This window comes from Sceloporus occidentalis, unplaced genomic scaffold (genome assembly GCF_023333645.1).
Source record: "Sceloporus occidentalis isolate IW3139 unplaced genomic scaffold, rSceOcc1.0.p SCAF_4, whole genome shotgun sequence".
NCBI classification, from domain to species: domain Eukaryota; kingdom Metazoa; phylum Chordata; class Lepidosauria; order Squamata; family Phrynosomatidae; genus Sceloporus; species Sceloporus occidentalis.
Window position 1 is genome coordinate 65,815,636 of NW_028316984.1, and position 24,291 is coordinate 65,839,926.

Genomic DNA, 24,291 nt, shown 5'->3' on the forward strand with positions numbered 1-24,291 from the left:
ACTGCTCCCCCTTGTTGCTATTTGGAAAACCTGGAAATACTGGGCTGCTATGATAAATTGATTACAAAAGGCTCTCCCCCAGTGGCATCACTAGGGCTGGTGCTAGCCAGTGTGGTAACTGATGGTGCCAGCCCCCGATTGACTTCCTCCCATACCATACCATACACAATCCTTAGTAATGTCTTTTGTACTAATGGTACTCATAAATTGTAATTCGCATATATCACTGAATGTAATGGTAATAGTTGTGACATAAACAACTAACAAAAATTAACGTTATATCTTTAAATTACAATACCATGTGCACAGTTTAAATATATTTACATGCACATCGTTTCATGTGGTTAAAATGAAAATTTGGTAAGATGTAATGTTCTCAGAATTTTTTAAAAAATAATTAAATAAACAATAATTTCATGTTTTAAATTAATTTTTTTAAAAAACTCGAGGCCTCTCCTTTCTCCTGCCACTCTTTCGCATCTTAAAGGCACACAGGCAAACATCACATCCCATTTCTGTTTGGGTGGCAGTGGTGAGAGCCAGTGTGGTGTAGCAGTTTGAGTACTGGACTATGACTCTGGAGATTAGGGTTTGATTCTCAGCTTGGCTATAAAACCCACTGGGTGACCTTGGGCAAGTCACACTCTCTCAACCTCAGGGGAAGGCAATTGTAAACCTCCTCTGAACATATCCAGGGTAGCTGTGTTGGCCATATAGCAAAGTACAGTATCACCCCAAATCCACTGAAAAATGATACCTTTATTGGGCCAGCCAAAATGCAATACCTTTCTCCTGTACAATTTTTAAAACCTTTGCCTGATCTAAGAGAGGGACAGTTTCCATCCAAATTAAAATTAGCAGTGGTTAAACCCCTGCTAAAAAACCCTCCTTAGACCCCCTGATTCACAACAACTACCGTCCTATATCGCTGCTGCCTTTTTTGGGGAAGGTGATCGAGAGAGCGGTCGCCTTCCAGCTTCAATCGATCTTGGATGACACGGATTTTCTGGACCCATTTCAAACCGGCTTCCGGGCGGGCTATGGAGTTGAGACTGCCATGGTCGCCTTAGTTGATGATCTCCGTCTGGGCATGGACAGGGGAAGCGTGTCCCTGTTTGTGCTTTTGGACATCTCAGCGGCTTTCGATACCATTGACCATGGTATCCTTCTGGAACGCCTGAGAGAGTTGGGAATCGGGGGCACTGCGCTCCAGTGGTTACGTTCCTACTTCTCGGGTAGATTCCAGATGGTGCAGCTGGGGGACGTGTGCTCCGATAAGAGGGCCCTTACATCTGGGGTCCCTCAAGGAGCCATTCTGTCCCCCATGCTATTTAACATTTACATGAAACCGCTGGGAGAGATCATCCAGAGACACGGGGCACAGTGTTATCAGTACGCCGATGACACCCAAATATGCTTCTCTGTGTCTCCGACTGATGCAGTAACTAGGGATGGCATCTCTTCTCTAAATGCCTGCTTGGAGTCGGTAATGGGCTGGATGAGGGAAAACAAACTCAGTGTGAATCCAGGGAAAACAGAAGTACTGGCAATAGGTTCCTGGGTTCCGGGTGGTGAGATCTGTCACCCAGTCCTGAATGGGGTCACGCTCCCTTTGAAGGACTCGGTGCGTAGCTTCGGAGTGCTCCTTGACTTGTCACTCCAGTTGTCATCTCAGGTGGATGCGACGGTCAGGAGTGCTTGTTATCAGCTCTGACTGATATGCCAGCTGCGTCCCTACCTGGACCATAGGGACCTTGAAACTGTTGTACATGCTCTGGTAACCTCTCGACTGGATTTCTGCAACACGCTCTACATGGGGCAACCCTTGTACCAAACCCAGAAGCTACAGTTGGTGCAGAATATGGCAGCAAGATTGGTCGCTGGTAGCTCCAGGCCTGACCATATAACACCTATTTTGAAAGATCTTCATTGGCTGCCTATTCGCTTCCGGGCTCAATACAAGGTGTTGGTTTTGACCTATAAAGCCCTAAATGGCTTGGGCCCAGGGTACTTGGAGGACCGCCTCTCCCCATACAATCCGCCCCACACACTCAGAACAACAGGGATGAAACTGTTGGAGGTCCCTAAGACACACCATGTGAGGACCTCACAGAGGGCTTTTTCTATCGCTGCCCTCAAACTTTGGAACAATCTCCCTGTTGAGCTCCGTTCCACCGCGTCCTTAGTTCTTTTCAAAAAGAACTTGAAAACATATTTATTTCTGCAAGCCTTTCCACCATAATCACTTTATTCTTTGCCCCTCTATCAACGACCCTGGATTGTGTACCTGACCTGCCCTTGTACTTCTACTTGATTGTTGTTCTTTTTTAATGCTGTTTTTAACTTTTTATCGATATGCTTTTATCTGTATTGTAAGCCGCCTTGATCAAAATATTGGAAAGGCAGGATATAAATAATATTTTTATTATTATTATTATTAAGAAGCCAGTCAGTGGAGCTTCAAAAGCTTGCCACATGTATAATGTGCATTTTGGTTGGCCCAAGAAAGGTACAGTTGGCCCTCACTACCCACAGATTCAACCATCAAATTTCAAAATTTTATTTTTTTTTAAATTGAAATTTTTAAATTGTTAAGTTCTTCTAAAATTTGCTTTAAAATCAACACATATTAACCAAATCTTCACCGTGTATATGTAATTGCATTTAGGCTGTGGGTATGATATCATAATTTGAAGGTATACTTTTAATTTTGCCAGTTGTTTTACATCACAATGACTACCATTACATTCAGTAATATATGAGAAATATGACAAATGAATTTCATTAGTGCAAAAAAGCACTACTAAGGAGTCTGTCTGGTGTGAAATGGGAGGAGGTCTATGGGGGGGAGGTGCCACCATGAGTTACCGCACTGGGTGGCACCAACCCTAGTGATGCCACTGATCGCTATAAGTTGGAGAGGGTTTGAAGGCACACAAACAACAACAAATGAAAGGTTGTCAACCCCCAGGGTGAACAGATGTCCTAAGTGCAAAGGAGGGCAAGGCACCACAAGGTGCTTGAGAAAAATGGAGGACGTGATCCAATTTAAAAAGATAAAGGTAGTCCCTTGACATGACTGTCTAGTCATAACTAACTGTAGGGGGCAGGGGTCATCTCCATTACTAAGCTGAAGAGCCAGCGTTGTCTGAGGACTGCTCTGGTGGTCATGTGGCCAGCATGACTGCACTGAACACTGTTGGCTTCCCACCAAAGTGGCACCGACCATGTTTCCCTGAAAATAAGACATATCCATAAAATAAGCCATAGCAGGATTTCTAAGCATTTGCGCAATATACGCCATACCCCGAAAATAAGACCTAGTGATAAGCCCAGTGTGGAACGGAAGGGAGCGGAAAGATTGGGGGAAATGGTTCTAAAGGAAATGGAGTTGCAAGAAATTCAGGATGGAATTCTGGGTTTGGAGAGTTATGACGATGTTCCAGAAGAAGGCAACTTAACTATATTTGAATAAATGTAGATTGTTGTACCATACTTGATAAAAATAAGCCATCCCAAAATAAGCCATAGTGTGTCTTCTTGAGGAAAAATAAACCTAAATAAACCTAAGTGTCTTATTTTGGGGGAAACACGGTATTTGTCTCCTTGCATTTGCATGCTTTTGAACTGCTAGGTTGGCAGAAGCTGGGTCTAGTGAGGGGAGCTTGCCTCCTCATGGCACACTTGGGCCTCCAACCCATCATCTGAATGGGCATCTCAGCCACTAAGCCACCGCACCCCTTCGACGCAATAAATCTATAAATAGATAAATAGATCCAATAAAAGCGACACTCCTATCAATATAAAGTCATGCTTGCATGGCATGCTCAAAGTGGAGGGCATTGGGGATCCCTCCTGAAGAGAAGGCTGAACTGTTGGCCATAGAAAAGGAGGAGGAGGAGGAGGAGGCCTGGTGCCCACTGGCTTAGGGGGCCACCCAGTGCTGCTGGCACCTCCCTGAGGGCACCTCTGGCCGGGGCTCCCGAAGCCCCAACCGCCTGGCCCTGAGAAAGAAGGAAGGAAGGAGGGCTGGTCTGCATAAAGCGAGGGAAAGAGAAAGCAGGGCGGGAAGAGGAAGAAGAAGAGAAAGAGGAGGAGAAAAGAAGAGGTGGAGCTGCTGCTGCTGCTGCTGCTGGTGGTGCTGGTCTCCCAGGCGGCGAGGCTCTCTCTCTGCTCCATCCCAGCAGCCCAAGCCCCCTTCGCCTTCCTCCTCTGGCCCTGCCGAGTAAGCGGTGAGTAGTAGAGAGACCCGAGCGATGATGGCCAAGGAAGGGGAAGAGGAGGAGGAGGAGGAGGAGGAGGCCTGGCTGCCCTGGCTGCTGCTGCTGCTGCCCCCGCCCCCCGTGCTGAGGGAAATGGGGGAGGGGAGGGGGCAGGCCAGGGCCAGTCCTCCTTTTCCAGGACCCGTCCTCCATGGCCCCCTTTAGTCCCCGAAGGCCCCCCGTTTTCAGCCCGGGTTGAAATGTCTGTTATGAGGGCTCTGAGCTTGTCTTCTTCTTCCTTGGTGGCATCCTCCCTTTTTTGCTTTCTCCTGGGCCGTCCTCCATTGGGCAGCGCCTTGTCCTCCTTTGGGCTGAGGAGGACCTACCTGGTCGCCTTCCATTGCGGGAAAGGAAGAGGCAGCCAGTCCTTCCTTCCTTCCTTCTTCCTTCTTGTTGCAAAAACCAAAGGGAAAGGAGGGTTTGCCTCCATTTTCCTTAAAAGAGGCCTCAACTGGCTGCATCCACACTGGAGACATAACCCGGTTTGGCACCGCTTTAACTCTTTTCTGGCTCAAGGCTATGGAATTCTGGGAGTTGGAAACTGTTGTGGGTCCAGGGGTCCGCTCTGGGCCCACAACAAATTCCAACTCCCAGAATTCCATACCATTGAACCAGAAAAGTGTTAAAGCGGTGCCAAACCGGGTTATGTCTCCAATGTGGATGTTAGTGGCCCAATGCAAGCTCAAAACGCTCCTAGAAAGGCCAGTATATGCTCCTTAGTGGAGCTCAGAAGGGAGGACACTTTTGGAAGTCCTCCTGGACAGATGTTTGAAATGGAGGGCATGCCCTGGGAAAGGAGGATGCCCGGTCACCCTAGTCCTGCCCCATGAGACATTCACAGACCGAGGGAGCATGGGGCCAAAGCCGGTGGGGAATATGCCTCTTTCCAGAGCGCATGGAGGTAAATGTGCTTTGGTCCCATAAGGAAAGCAGGAGCTGCCTGGCTTTGGTCATTCCCACTGTGAAACCCTTGGGACTCCTATGTGGTAAACTCGTGGAACTCCATACGACTTTTGTGTCAGCACACTTGTCACATGTGGCACTCACTTGTGTGCCCCCTTGCAAAAACTTGGTTTAAAGTTGCATTCTTCCCTTAGGTGTGCCTGTAGGGTGGTTGCCTTGTTGTGAGTTGGATTTTTCTTCCATCCTCTTGAGCCCACTGCCACCCCTCAACCCCTAGGAATTCACTCCAGAAGAGCTACCTGCACAGGCCCACTCTTCTACTGTGGCCATCACTGTCAGTGTAGCAAGGCATAAATCTCTCCTTGTTCACTTAACACAATGGTCCCCAAACTTCACTCCTCCAGGTGTTTTGGACATCAAGTCCCAGAAGCCCTAGCCAGCTTGACCAACATTCAGGAGTTCTGGGAGCTCAAATCCAAAACATCGGGAAGACCAAAGTTGGAGAATCAGTGCACCACTAAAGTAAAGGGAACTAAACTGCTGTTGACTCGGGGCCAGTTAGGATTGTGAAAGGCCTATGTAGGGATGTATGGTAATGGAATCAGCTTGGTACTGGCCCTAAATGGGACTTTTTGATAAGTAGGACAGTGGCGTCACCTCCTGCCTTCCCTGTTCCCTTTGAGTGTAGCTGCTTAGCTGCAGGACTTCAAATCGTGTAGCTGAGGCTTGGATTCTATGGCATAATAAGTGCATTTGGCTTGGATCCTGAGTTGTGCTTGCAGAATGGTGTTTGATCCAAAGGAGGCGTGTTGTTAGGAGCTGTGTTGTGTGGTGCAAAATCTTTGGGGTAACTTTGAGAAATGCCCAATTACAGCCTGTTTATTCATTTTACAAAAGACTTGATCCCAGCGAAGGTGGCACCACTAGAGCTGGTTTGTTGATATGGGTGGAAACAGGTGCGTGTATTTTTTGACTCCTTCTGTGGGCCCAGCTATAGAAACTGTCACAATGACTGTCTGAACTGTAAAATTTACCTCTGGCTGAAAATAAGACACATTTCTGATTCCCAAACCCGTTTTAAATGTGTGTGCTAAGAAGTCCCATTAAATTTATGCCGACTGCATGTAGTGGGAGTTATTTTCCATCATACAAGAAGAAGACACTGGGGTGGAGATGACTGGTGTAATAGAAGAATGGGTTGGAGGGTGTTCCATATTATTCGAGCCAGTGCAAAAAGGTCTGAAGTTCTGTATATGGTCAGTTTCTCAGAATGAACCTAGCGAAAAATTAAATTACAATAAAGCATATCCAGAGTCTTGTGGTATTACAGAAATTAAGGATTGGATCCTGAAATTCACAAGATTATCCTTCTAGCAGATGTGAGAAGAAGTCAGGTTTGCCAGTTTCCTCTCTAGCTTCAACAATCCCCCTCAAAAAAAAAACAACAACCCTGTTCTGGGGAAACTCTAGGGCAGCTTTAGAGGTGACAAAAGGACTTGGAGGGAGTAAAGGTGAAAATGGTCTTTCAGCTGCCTTCTGTCTACAGGAGCCTCCAATGGATCAAAGACCCATCTACAGACACAACTCAGGATCCAAGCCTAGTGCATTTATTGTGGCACAAGCTTTTGTGAACTAGTGTTTAAATTGCATAATGAAGGACACTTTTAAAAGATTTAAATCATGCTAAATTAGTGGTACTACAAACTTCTTTGTTGTTTTGACTATTAACTTATTGTGCTCACCTCTGTCATCTGTTCATTACACTTCTTAATTTTCCAGAAGTGACCTGGAAATACAGTAGGTCTCTACTTATTAAACATTACCGTAATGTATTGTTGTTGCTGTTCAGTGTCTTAAGGGGGCTCTGACTAATGGTGACCCTATCATAGGATTTGCTTGGCAAGTTTTATTCAGTAGGTGTTTGCCATTGCATTCTTGTTAGGTGCAGAGCATGTGGGTTTCCATAGTTGGTTGAGACCCTAGTCTTCCAGAATCCAATTACATTCTCTTGTTTATCTGAGTTAGCCATATACCTGTGCCATTTTTTACAAAGAAGATTGCCCTTCATCCCAGCCAATGATTGACTGGAGCACAACCACAGTGTGTTGAGTTGCTTTGGTTATTACACAAAATGCTAAAGGAAGGATAAGTTAAAGCACTGGTTTTCAAACTGTGGGGTAGGATCCCCGGGAGGAGCATGAGAGTTGCTCAAAGAGGGTGTGAGACATGGAGGCCCTGATCCACCCCTCCTCTTCTTCCCAAACTTTTCCTGTCCTGGAGGGGAAGACAAAGACAAGAGAACTTGGAGGTTCTGCCTGTGGGATAAAGAAGAAGAGAGCTATTTCCTTATAGAATGTAAACTATGAAAATACATGAATGGGTAAAGAAAACCCACACACTAAGCAAAATATATGGTACCTATTCACTGGTGTTTTTGCATAGGAAATAGCCAGTGAATTGTGTTGCTTTAGCAATTTTCTCTCAAATGGGAATTGAAGTTCCTATCAGCCCCAGCTGACAAAGCTAGTGGTAAAAGGGATCATGAGAGTTGAAGCCCAAATACCTGGAAGGTACCAGTTTGGGGAGATGCCAAGCTGCTACAGTGTGGTTCAAGTCCTTGTCAGTCACGTAATGTTCAAGATTTCAACATATCCCAGAAATGACAGGAAAAGGCAAGACTGGCCCTTGAAGAAGAAACAACTTCCAATATTCATTGCTGGACTCCCAATATGCAAGGGCAAATAACATCAGAATCACAGTACAGCAAGCTGTTAGGTTATAGAAAGTTAATGAATGCATCTGCTAAGGTTTCTATTTGTGTTACAGTGTCCTCACTTCCTCACTTTTTGTTCTGGGCAAGGAACGCACAATTATGGTAGGAATGTGATCCTTTAAATTGCTTTCTAAATACAGTAAGTGCATTGAAATATCCCACATGCTGAAAAGAACTGAAAGCCAAGATGCTCAGGGAGGAGATATAACATATATAGTATCAACATTCCTCAAGCTTCTCTTTCTAGGACTTACTTATGCTAAGCCTGGTTATGTTGTTAATTCTAGCTGACAACATTTAGAATATGCCATTTTCTGAGCAGTAAATATTTACACCAAAAATATGGTGGAGGAACATTACAATACAATGATTAAATTGGAAACCCTTCTAGCAGGAAAATGGACAGTGTAAATGTCCGATTGTTTAATACTTCATCCAAGAATGCCCTTGAATATTTCTCAAACAAAATGAACATATAGGAGCAAATGAAAATAATCTAGATCAAAAGTCCCCAAAGCATTTCACAGCATGCCTCTAAACAAGTTTTTAATCAAACCAGACTTCCTAAATTAAACAATCTCAATGAGGCAGTGTGCGCTATCTTTGCAAATTTTGCATTAGGCAGTATAGAAAAGATAAATTAAGCCACAGAGGAAAATGGCCAAATAGCGTTGTAATCAACTCCAAAAATACTATAGGTTGAGTCTCCCTTATCCCGCAATACAAAATACTAAAAAAAAAACCCAAACATGTTTCTCATACATGGCTAAGATAATGACATAACTTTCTGATGGTTCAGTGGATGCAAATCTTGTTTCATGCACAAAATTATTAAACATTGTATAATATTATCTTCAGACTATATGTATAAAGTGTATAATCAGCCCTTGGAAGCACTTGTAGTTGAATATACAGTTGGCCCTTCTTATACATGGATTTTTATTCATGGAGTCAAATATCCACAGTTTGAAAATGTTCCAAAAAAGTATAAATTTCAAATATCAAACCTTGATTTTCAAATTTTTATAAGGGACACTATTTTGCTATATTTAATGGAACTTGAGCATCCACAGATTTTGTTATCCATGGGGGATCTTGAAACCAAACCCCAGCGTATAACAAGGGTTCACTGTATATGAAACATACACCTTATACATTTGGGTCCTTTCTGCAAAATATCTCATTATGTAGGTATATGCAAATACAGGTATTCCAAAATCCAAAACATTCCAAAATCCAAAACACTTCTGGTCTAAAGCATTTTGGATAAGGGAGAATCATCCTGTGTACAGAGATACACTTTCCAAAACAGATGAAACAAACATGCAGACCGACAAAAATAAATGGGTAATATGAGTCACACACTCTCAGCCACAAAAGATCTTGTGATAAGTTTGCCTTACGATTGCCATACATTGGAAAAGACTTGAAGGCCCATCACAGCAACCTGATACAGTAATATCGCACCAACAATTCAGTAATAGAAAAGAGCATGCGTTTACTGTATGTGTGGATATGTGTATGTGATAAAATTTAGGAATGATAAAAAGCATTATAAAATCAAAACAATACAATGATGTGTATTGAGGGACATGTAGTGCAATCTTACGCATGTTAGCTGAGAGGTCCAGTTGAGTTGACTTGTACAGGTTGTTGTTATGTGCTTACAAATTGTTTCCAATTTGTGGCAGTCCTAAAGTGAACCTATCACAGGGTTTTCTTGGCAAGGTTTGTTCAGAGGAGAGTTGCCTTGGCCTGAGACAGAGTGTGACTTGCCCAAGGTCACCCAGTGGATTTCCATGACCAAGCAGGGATTTGGATGGGGTTACACAAGCCTTTGAAGACTCTGATTGGGTAAGCTCCTAAATTCGGCCCTGGACATGGATGACCAGGTGTACATTTGCACAGCTAAGGCTCATTCCTGGATATGTCAAGATCTGGCTGTGGTGACATACACACCTTTGTCACATATCATTAGACTACTGCAGTGCACTCTCTATGGGACTGACTTTGAAAAATGTTTGGAAATGCTCAGTGTGTTTGGCAGCAAGGCAGTAGAGGACTTTCTCCTTGACTGCTTGTGTTTTGAATTTTTTAAAATGTTTTCATTAAATTTTTTATCTTATCTATATTTTATTATTGCTAGCTGTCTTAGTGCTATTTTAGTGAAAAGGAAAGATAAAAATAAATAAATAGCCAGTGTAGTGTAATGATTAAAGTGCTAGACAAAGTTTCGGGAATGTGCGTGTGTGTACCTTCAAGTTGCCTGTCAACTAATGGTGACACCATGAATTTCAAAGGATTTTCTTAAGCAAGAAATACTCAGAGGTGGTTTTGCCAGTTCCTTCCTCTGAAATACAGCCTGTCTTTAAGTCACTCAAACATGGAACTTGATAGATGACCTTGAGCCATTCATTAACTCTTAGCCTAACATAATTCACATGGTTGTTGTGAGATGTGGAAGGTCTGCATCCTGAGCCTCTCAGCAGAATTACAGGTTATATCTGTAAATAATCTTCAATAAAATACATCCTTTCCATAATAAAAGGAGCATGTGATTTCTGCATTAATTAATTGTGCCTCTCAACCAATCAATTAATAGTTCTATTAGGTTCATATTTTTATATTTGTTATGTTGCAGTTTGGTCATTATTTTATTCAAGTATGTTTTAGGGGATATTTTTATTTATGTTACATCAAATTTAACTAAAAATAATCACCAAACTTTTCAGCAAGTATATTCCCATTGTAACCAGTAAGCCCTAGGTGTAAAAATAAGACGATAACTTATATCACTTTCTGGAGCAGCACTAGGAACCCAGTTTGCAGATCTCATTGGAGTTAGGTGGCATGTGTTTTTCTCCCCACAGTGACCCCATGAGGTAGGTTATGATGAAACACTGACAGGGTACCCAGTGAGTTGTATGGGTGAGTGTGCATTTGAGCCCAACAGGCTAGCCACTAGTCATGATGGGTAGGGCATTCTGGGAGCTGTAATCCAAAAAAGTAACATTTCCACTATATCACATTTGACTTAACATACTACAGAACTTTGTATCCTTTCCCAATAAGCACAGTTGCCTGCCACACAACCTTATCAGTCACATAATCCCAGCCTCCATATCCTTCTCTAGTTTTGCTAACTTCCCTATTTGCCTGCTGCACATGTATTTATGAAAATAAATCTTTAACTTTTGTTGACTATATTTATACAGTATTGTGGTTTTCTTCCCATTTTGTTCTCTCAATAATGCTGTGAGATCTGTTAGCCTGAGAACAAGAGACTAGCCCAAAGACACCCAGTCATCTTCATAGATGAATAAACGTTCATTTGCAAAGTAGACTAATTTATCCATTATACACAGAGATGAAAATATCCTTCCATGGCTTCATGAGAAATAGTTTAGTACAATTTGGATATTTTGCTTCATATAGATTGTCATATGGAGTCCTAAACATTGCCTCTTCCAAAACACAGTTTCAGAAAAGAACACTGTGATGCTAATTTTTCAAAACATTTCGTCTTGTGGTCCCAGTTCTATAAATATGTACACCAGTGCTTTGCTCTTGTCACAGAAGTTGCTAATATGTGTACGTATTTAGTAAGCTAAAATAATTATGGATCTCCCTGTCATCAGAATGCAGGGGGATCACATGATTGTAGCAAAAAGACAGCAGGAGCCACCAGTAATAAATGTCAACCTTTATTAATGGGAATGAATTATTTTTGTTTACTGTCATTTTTTTGGCGTAGACCCTGGGAAAGTTTCCAAGAGCAGTACAACTTAAAAGAATGTCAGACAGGTAGAAAGTAAGATTGATTAAGCATCAGTTACTTGATCACCCATCACGAGCAGGGGTATCTGGCATGCAAGATAACATCAACCACTTTATATACAGTAAGCAAAGGAGTAGGGCATTTTATAGGGAAAGGTGGCCATAGAATAATACTCACAATGGTACTCTGCTTCCACAAATGTCTCATGCTACCCAAGCAATACTGTATTTCCTGACCAAAGAGGTATCTGGGATCCTAGCAGTTCATTAATATTACTTGGATTCCATCCAGCAGAAGCTTTAAATGCCATAAAATCAGGCAAGCCTTGACAATTGGGTAGGCCTATAGTGTGTGTGTGTGTGTGAGTGTATGGCAGAGATGGGAATAGTATTACATGAAAGTACTCATCAGCTGTGAGTATTAGACATGTCTAGGGCCAGGGGAAGCCTGGAAGGCTAGGGGTTTTCCCCATCCCAGATTTATAGGAATGCCTTACTTTTGACACGAAGGTTTTATGGCAAAAACCCCTATTTCCCTGTTGTTGTTCTTGTTTTAAATCTTTACAACAGTCCTATGACATAAAGGTCCCCATTATTCTTCTTTGACAGATAGAAGGTGATAATGAAGAAAAGAGACTTTTCTGAAGCTGCAAATAATCAGAGATGGGACTTGAGCCCAAGTCATAAATCAAGTAGGACACAATAGCTCTCCAATGGATCATGTTGATTCTCAAAGGTTATTCATTTTCTACCCATGGGTCCCAGCAATAGCAATAGCATTTACATTTCTATACTGCTTCATACTGAGCCAAGCAATCTCTAAGTGGTTTACAATGTGTAAGCCCAACAACCTGGGTACTCAATAATAATAATAGATGGAAGGCTGAGCCAATCTTGGAGCCCCTCAGGATAGAAATCACAACGTTGTGGCTACACTACTGGCCTTTAACTACTGCACCACCACTGCATCAGTCCCACAGAAAGTTATCAGCAGCCTAGTGATGATTATTGAAAGTCTGAAAGTGACCTACACTTGTTGGGGCTTCCTCCTTATTCTCTGTCTTCTGACCTGGTCTGTTTTTGCCACAGAACTAGACAGTGAAGTTCTGAAGTGGGAGAACAGAGTGAAAGACAATATTTACTGAAACACTAAGAAATTATCACCACTTCTACTACTGGTATTACTACTAGTGTTTTCAGTTAACAAATTCTAACAGAGTTCTGAGAAGGCTCATTGAACAAAGATTTAGTATTCTTCTTCTAAGAAGAGGAAATCTGATAGAGTATTTTGACTACTAAACTAAAGGCTTCTGTGCTTAGGGATCATGTCAGAATAATCATGGTGAATCAGCTGGGAGACTCTTTTGATTTCACATAATGGATTTTGACTGAAATGTGTATCTATGAGATTTTTGATCAAGTGTTTCATTTCATTAATGTTTTATTCATATTTTACTATATTCTTCTGGTAACCAGAAAAGAGGAAAAAGTTAAAACAATGATACAGTACAGTTTATTTACAATAAGTATCCTGTGGTTGCTAAATAGACAAAGAAATTTTTCTGGTAATCTATATTGATAGGCCATTGAAAAGCTAGGGATTGCTCTCAAAGACATAGGTGTGCCACTACATTTGATAGTCCTGATGAGAAATCTGTACTTAGGACAAGAGGCTACAGCTAGAAAATAATATGGAGAAACAGAATGATTCACAGTTGGCAAGGAGGTCAGTCATGGCTGCATTTTAGCACTCTATTTGTTCAACTTGTATGCAGAAAATATCATAGGAAGAGCAGGTTGGGACGAAAGTCCCGCCCGCGGCCTCCCTGATTGGTTGGGAGGCCAGGAAGGGATGGGACCTTCGGCTGCCTACAAGTTCCAGCAGCCTTTGTGGCCGGATGTCCCGCCCCTTCCTGGCCTCCCAACCAATTAGGGAGGCCACTGGGGAGAAGGGGTAGGACTTCCAGCTGCAAAGCCCGCTGGGGCATGCAGTCACATCCCCTTCTCCCCACGGTTGCCTGGCAGCCACAAGAAGAAAGGGAGGAGGAGGTGGCCCCGCACCCATCCCCTTCTTGCAGTTGCGTGCGTCAGCGCCAGCACCCACAGGGAGAAGGGAGAAAGGAGGCAGACACGTCCCCATCCCCTTTTCCCCGCACGGTGCCTGTGCCTGCGCCAGTGCCGGCACCCACCACAGGGAGAAGGGGAGGAGGGGGAGGCAGGGGGGATTCCCAACCTGACGACCCCCAAAGGGGTCGCGACCCCCAGGTTGGGAACCCCTGACTTAGAGGAAGTTGGATTAAAGATAGGAGGAAGAAACATCAACAGTCTTAAGATAAGCAAATGACACCATACTACTTGCGGAAAAGATCATAGACTGGGAACAATTACTAAAGAAGGTCAAAGAAGAAACTGAAAAGGCAGACTTGTCACTGAACATAAAGAAAACAAAAATAATAACCAGAGAGGAGCTATATAAGGAAACCAAAATAAAGATTTTCCATACCTTGGATCAAACACTGATCAGAATGGAGAGTGCAGCCAAGAAATAAGAAGGCTAGGATTAGAAAGGGTAGCTATGAAAGAAATAGACAAGATCCTAAAGTGTGAAAATATACAATGGAGCACTAAAGTTAGAATCGTACAATCCATCACATTCCTTATTATCATGTATGGATACAAGAGCTGGGCAATGGAGAAAGGGGATAAGAAGAAAACCAACTCATTTGAGATTTGATGCTGGAAAAGAATGCTGACGATTACATGCACAGCAAAAATACAAACAAATGGGTCCTAGAACAGATCAAGCTTGAAATCTCCCTGGAAGCCAAGACTATAAAGTTGAGGCTGTCATACTTTGGCTACATCATGAGAAGACATGACTCTTTGGAAAATACAATAGTACACTAGTATGTATGCTAGTAGTATGGTAGGAAACATGGTTTTGTTAATGAATTGTCACTTGGAGGTCCAAAACTGAATGTCAGGAAACTTGAAGCATTCTGCAACTGGCATGGGTTATTTCTGTTTCTAATGTCCATTTATCCTCTTACATAGAGACTGTCCTAATGGTATATTGCATAGTGCAGAGGGGCATTTCTGACAGGGGATGGTATGTATCAGTGCTTCTGAAGCTTTCTAATGTAAGGGACCAGCAATTTTTCCGTGTGCCAGAGACTGCCACCATATTTGTCCCCATAGTTTGTAAGCTTGAGGAGACAGAACCATCAAATTAACAATTTGTAAACCATTGTGAGAGCTTTTTTGGATGAAGGGTAGGTACAAATGTTCTAAATAGTTTTTTAAAATGTTTCTTTCTTTGCTGGACACCCAGCAAAGACATGGGGACTAACATCTCTCCAAGGCAATTGCTTTGCATAGCACTGGTATATTCACATTAGAGAATGAGCAAGTGAAATTACTTCCTATGTGGTGCGTGACATTCTTAGAACCTATAATGTTGCTGCCAGAGTAGATGTGGGGATAGAGTTGGTATCTGGCTTTGTAACAGGTCTTGCCCTGTATTTCCATCCATGTTAATGTGTTGATGGAAATCAAAGGTGATGGTAGACATCAGTAATCAAAGATGCTTCTGGATCCCTCCTCCCCGCTGCCCTTGGCCTTCTTATACTGAAACAGACTGACACAGCTGTCTCCTTAAAAATAAGAGGAGATGCCACTTCATGAGCTGTGCCTTTCTATAACACTTCATAATAACAATTGCTGATGTTGACAAGTAGCTGTTTTATGTTAGCTTACAACATTTAGTCTTCAAGAGTTTTGAGGGCTTTTTAAAAAAGAAAAGAAAATATGTATCATAATTTTTAAGCATGTTTATAGACCTGGACCATTCAAAACTAAATAAAAATATTTCTTTTTTTCTTTTCTTTTCTTCTCTTTCTGGTTTAGAACACTTGAGCTTTTTAAAGGTCATCTTATTCTACTAATTTTGCTGATGCTTATTGTTTTGTTTATGTTTAACAGTTTTAACAGATTTCTATTATGTGTCTTTTAATGTAAGTTACTGAGAAATTTTCACTTGAAAGCAGGGATATTGATGTTTTTAAGTGAGAAAACAAAATCATTATAACAATAAAAGCAGATGCCAACCAAAGTGGCCAGTATATTAAACAACAGAAAATCAGCAACTTTTTAAATCAAAGACTTATGGGCATGTCTTAACTTGTCATTTGCCTTCAGAAAGTTAGTTATGAAGGATTAGGGTTGTGATGGGGGGGGGCATGTCATGAAAGCTAACATAATCTCTGTGAAGGGTAGAATATGCAGTAAGACACTGAAGTTGTAGCTTATTTTACCAAACTACAAATCACAGAATTCAGTAAGGTGGGGTCAGGACCACTAAAGTGATATCAAGCTGCTCTAACTGTGTAGTGTGGAGTCACAGTTATAACAACAACAACAACTCCTGAAAGCTGAGCATGACTGTTGGCAGAACTCAGTAGGGCCATAATCATAGGCTGAAGACAGATGCCTCTTTAGTGGCTTAATAAGCTTTCTTGATGATCAGTGAATGAATGCTCTAACGATAGTAACTCTTGGGTAATCCTCCTACATACGGTGTTTCAGCAATAATAATGCTGTCCGCCATGACAGCTATCCTTTTGGGAGCATTAGTGGCAATGGCAGTAATAGTATAGCTCTCCAGCTCTTCACTGCTTAAAGGAAAATATGTTACGTCACAACTATGAGTTCAGACTATGCAGAGACAAGCTAACCAACTTCAAATCATTATCAGAATCTTTCCCCATGCTCATACTCTTTAAAAAAATTGTTCTGAAAAAAAGGTGTACAACAGAGCAGTATTAGAACAAAAGCCAAGAAAAATAGACAATGGAATTTGAATTACAGCAGGAATTATACTGCATCATAAAAACTAGCTGGGAAGTCAGGGATATGGGATGTGTGTATGACCTGATGGATGTGGGACTGCAGCTGCCATCATGCCGTATGGTTGGCCCTGCTGTCTAGGGAGGTACAGGCCAGCCCAGTGGGGGAGAAGGTGCACAGTTTCTCCAACCCTGCAGTATGTACATGTGGCCCTTGCACAACCTCATTCCACATTAATACAGAAATGGCAATTGTTGTACTAACTTGAAAGAGCATCACATTTTCTCATCTAGAAAATATGTGGTTCTTTTTCTTTCTTGGAAATTGTAATGTCCTAGAAGTGGTCATATTATCTTGAGGAATATAAGGCAGACTGTGTAATACAGATTAAAAACAGATGCATTTAAAGAACTCTGAAACCATAAGCCATTATCTCTTCATAATTGTGGGTGATGAACCAATGTTGGCATGCCTGAAGAAAAGACTCCTATGTTATATGTCCTGTTGCTCATTTGTTATGTCTGCTAGTAGAGCAAGGAACCTGCAGGTGGCTATGATGTTGTCCTGCTTAGCCATGTGGTGTTTTTAATAATAATACGTTTTATTTATAGACCGCTATTCCAAATAGATCATAGCGGTGTACAAGAAAGTCAGTATAAAATACATTATAAAAATACAATAAACAATATACAATACATACTTAAAACTAATAAAACATTACAAAATACAGATTAAACCCACTAAAAACAAAGTCTTAAAGTCCAAATGCAGGTAAGCTCTTAGAAAAGTGATTCAATCCCAAAGGGATTTAGCTATGCTCTGTGTTAAGTGTGTGCTTACGCAGAATGCTGAGTCAAATGCCTTGATTCTCCTCTACAGAAGCAACTATATTTATATATAGCTGATTATGTAATATGCCTTAAGGCTGGCTACTTGTGCTTCAGTATGTTAGCAGCAGTAGAATATACGAGCTAATACTAGGGTTTCAGTGCTAGTAGCAAGGGACAACTTGTACTTCTACATAGATATCAAGACTCGGCTTTGTCTCCTACAATAGGTGCAATGGCAATAATTTGAATGCTTTATTTGAATGCTGGTAGAACAAACAAAAAACTCAGACTATCTGATGGGGGGGAATGGAAATTATATTTTTCCATTGTGCCAGTATTTGTGCCAATTCAGTACAGTTGTTTCTTTCTTTCCTGGAAATTAGCCCGAAAACAGCAGCCAGTGGCATAAGGATCAGCACCAGTCAGGGACCACCACTTTTGAGTAGCACTGTTATAAAGCATGACTGGGCTGCAAGAAGAAGGTGCTACTTCTGTGGTCTTTGAAGAGGCATCTTGTTCAATTCTGCTCTTGTAGTTTTAGTACCCAGAGAAAAGAGAAAGAGGCCAAGCTGAACCTGCATAGGAGGTAAGCACATATAGTATGCAAGATTTTGCAGGAGTCATCTAACCACATCTAAAATATGCAGGAGTGTGTTCCTAGTACCACCACACTCTTAGCTTTATATATAAAAGTGTTTATCTTGCTCACTTCTGGTTTTGTTGTTAATATGCATATTGTACTATGTAGGTAATGCACTTCATGATCTCTCTTGCAGACATCAGAATATTGTTAGGGTACTTGGTACCCCATGTTTTCATCAAGGAGATGTGGCATTAAATAGTTTTATTTATGTATCACTTGAGGCTTTGTGTTTAAAAATTCAGGAGATCTAGCTCCTTCTGTGTTGCCTCATAATGTTTCCCTGTGTGTCAAAAGTACTAAAGTCACAACTTCTAGAAATAATCAGTGCTTACTTCTTTCAAGCAATGTTTTTCCTCAATATGGAAGGTTTTCTTAATAGCCCATTGGCTGTACAGTCCCCAAGATTATATTTGGTGATCATGAGATATATGTGTGTGTGGGAGCGCATGCATGTAAGAACAGAAACCCCACCCCTTGGACTGCTGGAAACAGGTTATTATTTACACCATTTGTTGTTGTGATGTAAATTACAGTATGACCCCCATATCCTGGAACTGAATATCTGCAGTTTCACTTGCCTGTGTTTGGGGGGGGCGGGGGGAGAGATTCTCTCCAGGTATTTCTAGGTCCTTCAGTGTGGTTTTTACAGTCAGCTTCCAGGCCCAGCATACCAGAATGGGATTTTTATGGCCAGCTTCCAGGCCCAGAATCGTGCTGGAGGACCTAGAAATGCCTAGAGAAGTGTTCCCCTAGGCATTTCTAAGTCCCCCAGTGTGGTTCTATGGTATGCTTCAGCCAGACATCATTTGTTTAATTGAAAATAATAGGGTTCACTATTATCCATGGTGTCAGGTATCCATGAGTAGGGTTGCCATATCCCGCCCCCCGGCGGGACAATCCCGGTTTGGGCGGTGCCATCCCGGTCCCGGTCCGGTTTGGCGCCCAAACCGGGACGGCCCCGCCCACCGCGGCCACCTCCGCCGCCGCCGCGGCTCCAAGGCCTTTCTGAGGCCTGGGAGTCGGGACGGAAAAGGAGGGCAGCGAGGCCTGAGGCGGAGGAGGCTGCAGGGAGGCGGCGCCTCTTGGGCGCAGCCGCGCCAACCTCCCCGCCTCCCTGCAGCCTCCTCCCTCCTTCCTGGCCTCCGCGGGGGCCAAGAAGGAGGCGAGGCCGGGGCGATCGCCGCCGGCCTCCTCGCCTCCTTCCTGGTCCCTGCGGGGGCCAAGAAGGAGGCGAGGCCGGGGCGATCGCCGCCGGCCTCCTCGCCTCCTTCCTGGTCCCTGCGGGGGCCAAGAAGGAGGCGAGGCCGGGGCGATCGCCGCCGGCCTCCTCGCCTCCTTCCTGGTCCCTGCGGGGGCCAAGAAGGAGGCGAGGATCGGGGCGATCGCCGCCGGCCTCCTCGCCTCCTTCCTGGCCTCCGCGGGGGCCAAGAAGGAGGCGAGGCCGGGGCGATCGCCGCCGGCCTCCTCGCCTCCTTCCTGGTCCCTGCGGGGGCCAAGAAGGAGGCGAGGCCGGGGCGATCGCCGCCGGCCTCCTCGCCTCCTTCCTGGTCCCTGCGGGGGCCAGGAAGGAGGCGAGGAGGCCGGCGGCGATCGCCCCGGCCTCGCCTCCTTCTTGGCCCCCGCGGAGGCCAGGAAGGAGGCGAGGAGGCCGGCGGCGATCGCCCCGATCCTCGCCTCCTTCTTGGTCCCTGCGGGGGCCAAGAAGGAGGCGAGGCCGGGGCGATCGCCGCCGGCCTCCTCGCCTCCTTCCTGGTCCCTGCGGGGGCCAAGAAGGAGGCGAGGATCGGGGCGATCGCCGCCGGCCTCCTCGCCTCCTTCCTGGCCTCCGCGGGGGCCAAGAAGGAGGCGAGGCCGGGGCGATCGCCGCCGGCCTCCTCGCCTCCTTCCTGGTCCCTGCGGGGGCCAAGAAGGAGGCGAGGCCGGGGCGATCGCCGCCGGCCTCCTCGCCTCCTTCCTGGTCCCTGCGGGGGCCAAGAAGGAGGCGAGGCCGGGGCGATCGCCGCCGGCCTCCTCGCCTCCTTCCTGGTCCCTGCGGGGGCCAAGAAGGAGGCGAGGCCGGGGCGATCGCCGCCGGCCTCCTCGCCTCCTTCCTGGTCCCTGCGGGGGCCAAGAAGGAGGCGAGGATCGGGGCGATCGCCGCCGGCCTCCTCGCCTCCTTCCTGGTCCCTGAGGGTCCCAGGAACGAGGCGAGGCCCCGATCCTGGCCTCCGATCGTGGCGGGGCCCAGGCGGGGAGGGAAAGCCTCCTTAAGTGGAGGCTTTCCCTTGCCGCTTGGCCTCCGCTGCGATCGCAGTAAAATGTAGGACAGAATTTTCAAATGTAGGACACACTTTTTGTGTGTCCTACATTTGAAAATTTTGTCCTACATTTTTCCCGGTTTCGAGGTCCGGCACTATGGCAACCCTATCCATGAGGTTCTTGAAATATAATATATTGGTAGAGTCATACATGTATGCAACCTATGAGATCTTTGTCCTTGCAGTCTCATGTTGAGATTTTTGTCACATATGGATATACCATAGATATATATGCACATACTATACTGTACCACATTGCAAATTATTACCCCTTTCTTTTTACAAAACAGTTTGCCATCTGGTATGAGGTACTGCTGTTCAAAAAGTGTCAGGTACCATGAAGTGCATGGAATAATATATGAAATCCTTGCCTGTCTAATGGAGATCACCCAAGAGATAGAACAGTAGATTCAAACCAGACTCTTGCTATAGGGTGCTTTTTCTTCATTTATAAAAGGAGTGGTGTTAGTGAGGTGTATCGGGCAGTTTGATTAGCAAATCATCTTGTGTCAAGGAATAGAGTGGGATGACAATCAAAAAGTGATGGTGGAAAAAGACAGATGGGTTGTAGAAGGTACAACAAATGAAACTAAATAGGACTAGTCATGAAAGGTCATGTAATAAATAAATAATTAAATAATTAAATAATATGATTTGAGTTCCTTGAGAGAAAGCTGGAGAATACCTATGGTGAATAAATACAGGTTGACTATCCTTTAACTGGAATTCCAAAATCCAAAATTGTCCACAAGGGTGGCTGAAATAGTGACCCGTTTGCTTTCTGATGGTTCAATGTGCACGAACTTTGTTTCATGCCCAAAATTATATAAAATGTAAAGTGAACATGTGAATAAGATATAAAGTGTATAAAATTGCCTTCAGGTTATGTGTATAAGGTGTATACAAAACATAAATTAATGTTCACAAAAACTATGGATGCCAGCCATGAAAGCCTTCGACTTCATATAAATTAATTTCATGTTAAGCCTTAAGGTCCCAACTCCAAGATATTTCATTATGTATATGTAAATATTCCAAAATCCAAAAAAATCCCAAACACTTCTGGTCCTAAGCATTTTGGATAAGGAATACTCAACACGTATTGCAAATTTATAAGAGTACTACATTCTCAGGTTCTGTCATTCCTTCTGCCGTGTTGCAGCAGTTCATTGACCTCATAACAAACAGCACAGGAATGCTTGAGAAGGAAGACTGTTGCTTGTAGTTCAGGTATAAGGGGGGCCCTATCACTTCTTGTCATACAAGAATGCCTTGCCCCATTTTGTCTTTTATCTCTTAGACAGAAAACATTGCCAGCTTATGGTACAGTATCTTTTATCTCTTTTGTGCAGAAAACATGTACTTGTTGCCTCTCCTACCCTTTTTTTTATCAGATCGTTTTGCTTCACTACCTCATAATTTTTATTTTATTTTTTACTTCCTCCTCTTTTATTTTCTCAACAGCATGGAGTTACAAATTAAATTATGTTGAAGTACAGTTTCTGCTCTCATAGAGCTAAGAAACGATCTCTAAAAGTGTTTTGCATTTATAAATAGTATTTTAGCTGGCTCTTGCCTTATATTTATTTGTTTATTAAAAATATTTCTAGACTATCTTTTCAGGTCTTAAAAGATGGCTTACAAATATTTTTAGTATTAAACCCCTCAAAAGGTGTCTGTCAACATCTGTGTTATGCTGTATCAGTAGCAGTGTTAAACCACAAAACACCATAGCAGTAAGATTAATAATCGGCAATAATCTGAAAACAGGTGAGACACTGTCCAGTTAAAAATGATAAACTCAAATTAATAATTGTACCTAAGCCATATCCTATATACAACAGTATCCTATATACAGCAGAGGAGGCAGTGATAAACACATGCATTTTTTTGACCCATTTAAAATCCATTCTTGATGGAGGCTGACATACTCCTTTAATTGAACAAGCCCTTTTTCATTGTGTTCTTACAGATGAGCATGTCAGTCAGGCCTCAGATACTGGTGTGAGAATATGGGCAGGATGATATGGATGAAGGTGGCCCTCCAGTTGTCTTGATCATAGACAATTTAGTTGAAGCTTTAGAAAGTCGAGGTCAGGGGAAAACACCAGTGAAATTGGTACAGAATGCATAGCACATTTGGATTGCCCAGGACCCAACAGTGCTCAAGTGAATTTTATACTAGTTAATATTTCAGAATATAGTTAAAGAGATCCCTACACCAAGAACATTACAGTATTCTGTTCTAGATGTCAGTAACAGACCAACAGCTAATGGAGTTCCTTGGCACTTGATAGAATTACAGAAGCAGCAACAAACACATCAGAACTAGGATTCAGCTTTAAACTTGGAGGCCCAGATCTCTGCTGTGACCAGGAGTGCTTTCGCACATTTAAAACTTGTGCGCCAACTGCGCCCGTTCCTTGAGAAGCCAGATCTGGCCACGGTGGTACATGCCTTGGTTACATCCCGTTTGGACTACTGTAATGGGCTCTACATAGGACTGCCTTTGAAAAGTGTTCGGAAAATTCAACTGGTTCAAAGAGCTGCTGCCAGGCTGTTAACAGGCGCCGATTACAGAGCCCATACAACTCCCCTATTGAAACAGCTTCATTGGCTGCCAGTTCGTTCCCGGGCACAATTCAAGGTACTGGTTATAACCTACAAAGCCCTACATGGCTCAGGTCCACACTATTTGGCAGACCGTTTCTCCTGGTATGAACCTGCCCTGACTCTGAGATCCTCTGGAGAAGTCCTTCTCTCCATCCCAACACCTTCACAAACACGGTTGGTGGGGACATGAGAGAGGGCCTTCTCAGTGGCTGCCCCTAGACTCTGGAACTCCCTGCCCAGGGAGATAAGAATGGCTCCCTCCTTGATGGCTTTCCGACGGCAGGTAAAGACCTACCTGTTCAAACAGGCATTTAAGGAATCATTATAAGAACAGGCAGGAATGTTGAACTAGTTTAATCATTCTGTTTAATGCTTGTCATTTATCTATTTATTTTTAAAATGTTTTAATTGTACTTTTTGTTTGTTTGTTTTTTAATTGCTGTGAAGCCACTCTGAGTCCCAGTCCTGGGAAAAGAGCGGGATATAAATAAATAAATAAACAAACAAACACGTCGGAACTTCTAGTTTTAATCTTATCAGGCTTCTAGTCTCAATTCCTTTCATTTCCACTTCTGTTCCATATCTTCTACAAGCCAAACAGAGGGAATGAGAAAATCAGCAAATTTCATTTCACTGTGGCGTTCCACTGGATCCAATATTTCTGTCTTTACTCAGATTGAGACACATCTAAGACTTCATTCAAATGTTAGAGTGACCATTTCCAATATGTTGGTATGTGGAAGTATTCCGCAGGGATTCCCATGTCACCAGCAACTCACCCTTCATGGCTAGAGACTTTGGTGTTATAATGCAGCACATGTATGGACTGGCATTTTTGGTTAAGAGCACATAAAAAAAAACACTCAAATTGAAATTAGATTTGGCTTTGTGGAGACAACAAGCAGATCAGAACCTTGGCACTAGCCAGTGGGAGCAAAGCCAGGAAAAGATGGGGGCTGCTCCCAGGAGCGAGTAAATAAGAGGGAGGAGCAGGTTGGTAATAGTTGTTGATGTTTAGTGTGCCCTGAGGGGTGAAGACCATTGAGGATAGGTTAGGCTGCTGTGAGGGACAGTTAGAAAGGGTTTTAGGTACCCAAGAAAGGGACAAAGAAGGTCCTTAATTATATTGTTGTAGTGTCCTGCAGGGAGATTATGACACTACACTCTTAAAGCATTGCTATTCCACATTAAGTGCTCTGGTTGCCTCCTGTTGCATTCTAGGATTTGCAGTTTAGGAAGAGGCATTTAGAATATTCAGCCAGAGAGCTCTTAGGCCTCACTGAACTACAAGCCCCAAAATGCAACAGGATGCAGTCAGAGCAGTTAAAGTGGAATAGCAATGCTTTAA

At 43.4% G+C, this 24,291-nt stretch overlaps 1 protein-coding gene across 2 annotated transcripts in view; it reads left to right on the forward strand.

The window, feature by feature from the left end:
- Window positions 1–4,014: 4,014 nt before the first annotated feature.
- STEAP3 (STEAP3 metalloreductase) overlaps window positions 4,015–24,291 on the forward strand; it is a 48,092-nt gene continuing 27,815 nt past the window's right edge. The window contains exons 1-2 of one of the 2 annotated variants that reach the window (XM_089520173.1): window positions 17,587–17,617; window positions 17,774–17,976. The gene's annotated coding sequence lies outside the window, so the exon portion shown is untranslated. Of the gene's footprint in view, window positions 4,233–17,586; window positions 17,618–17,773; window positions 17,977–24,291 lie in introns of those variants that run through there. The other variant, XM_089520174.1, reaches the window with a different exon arrangement.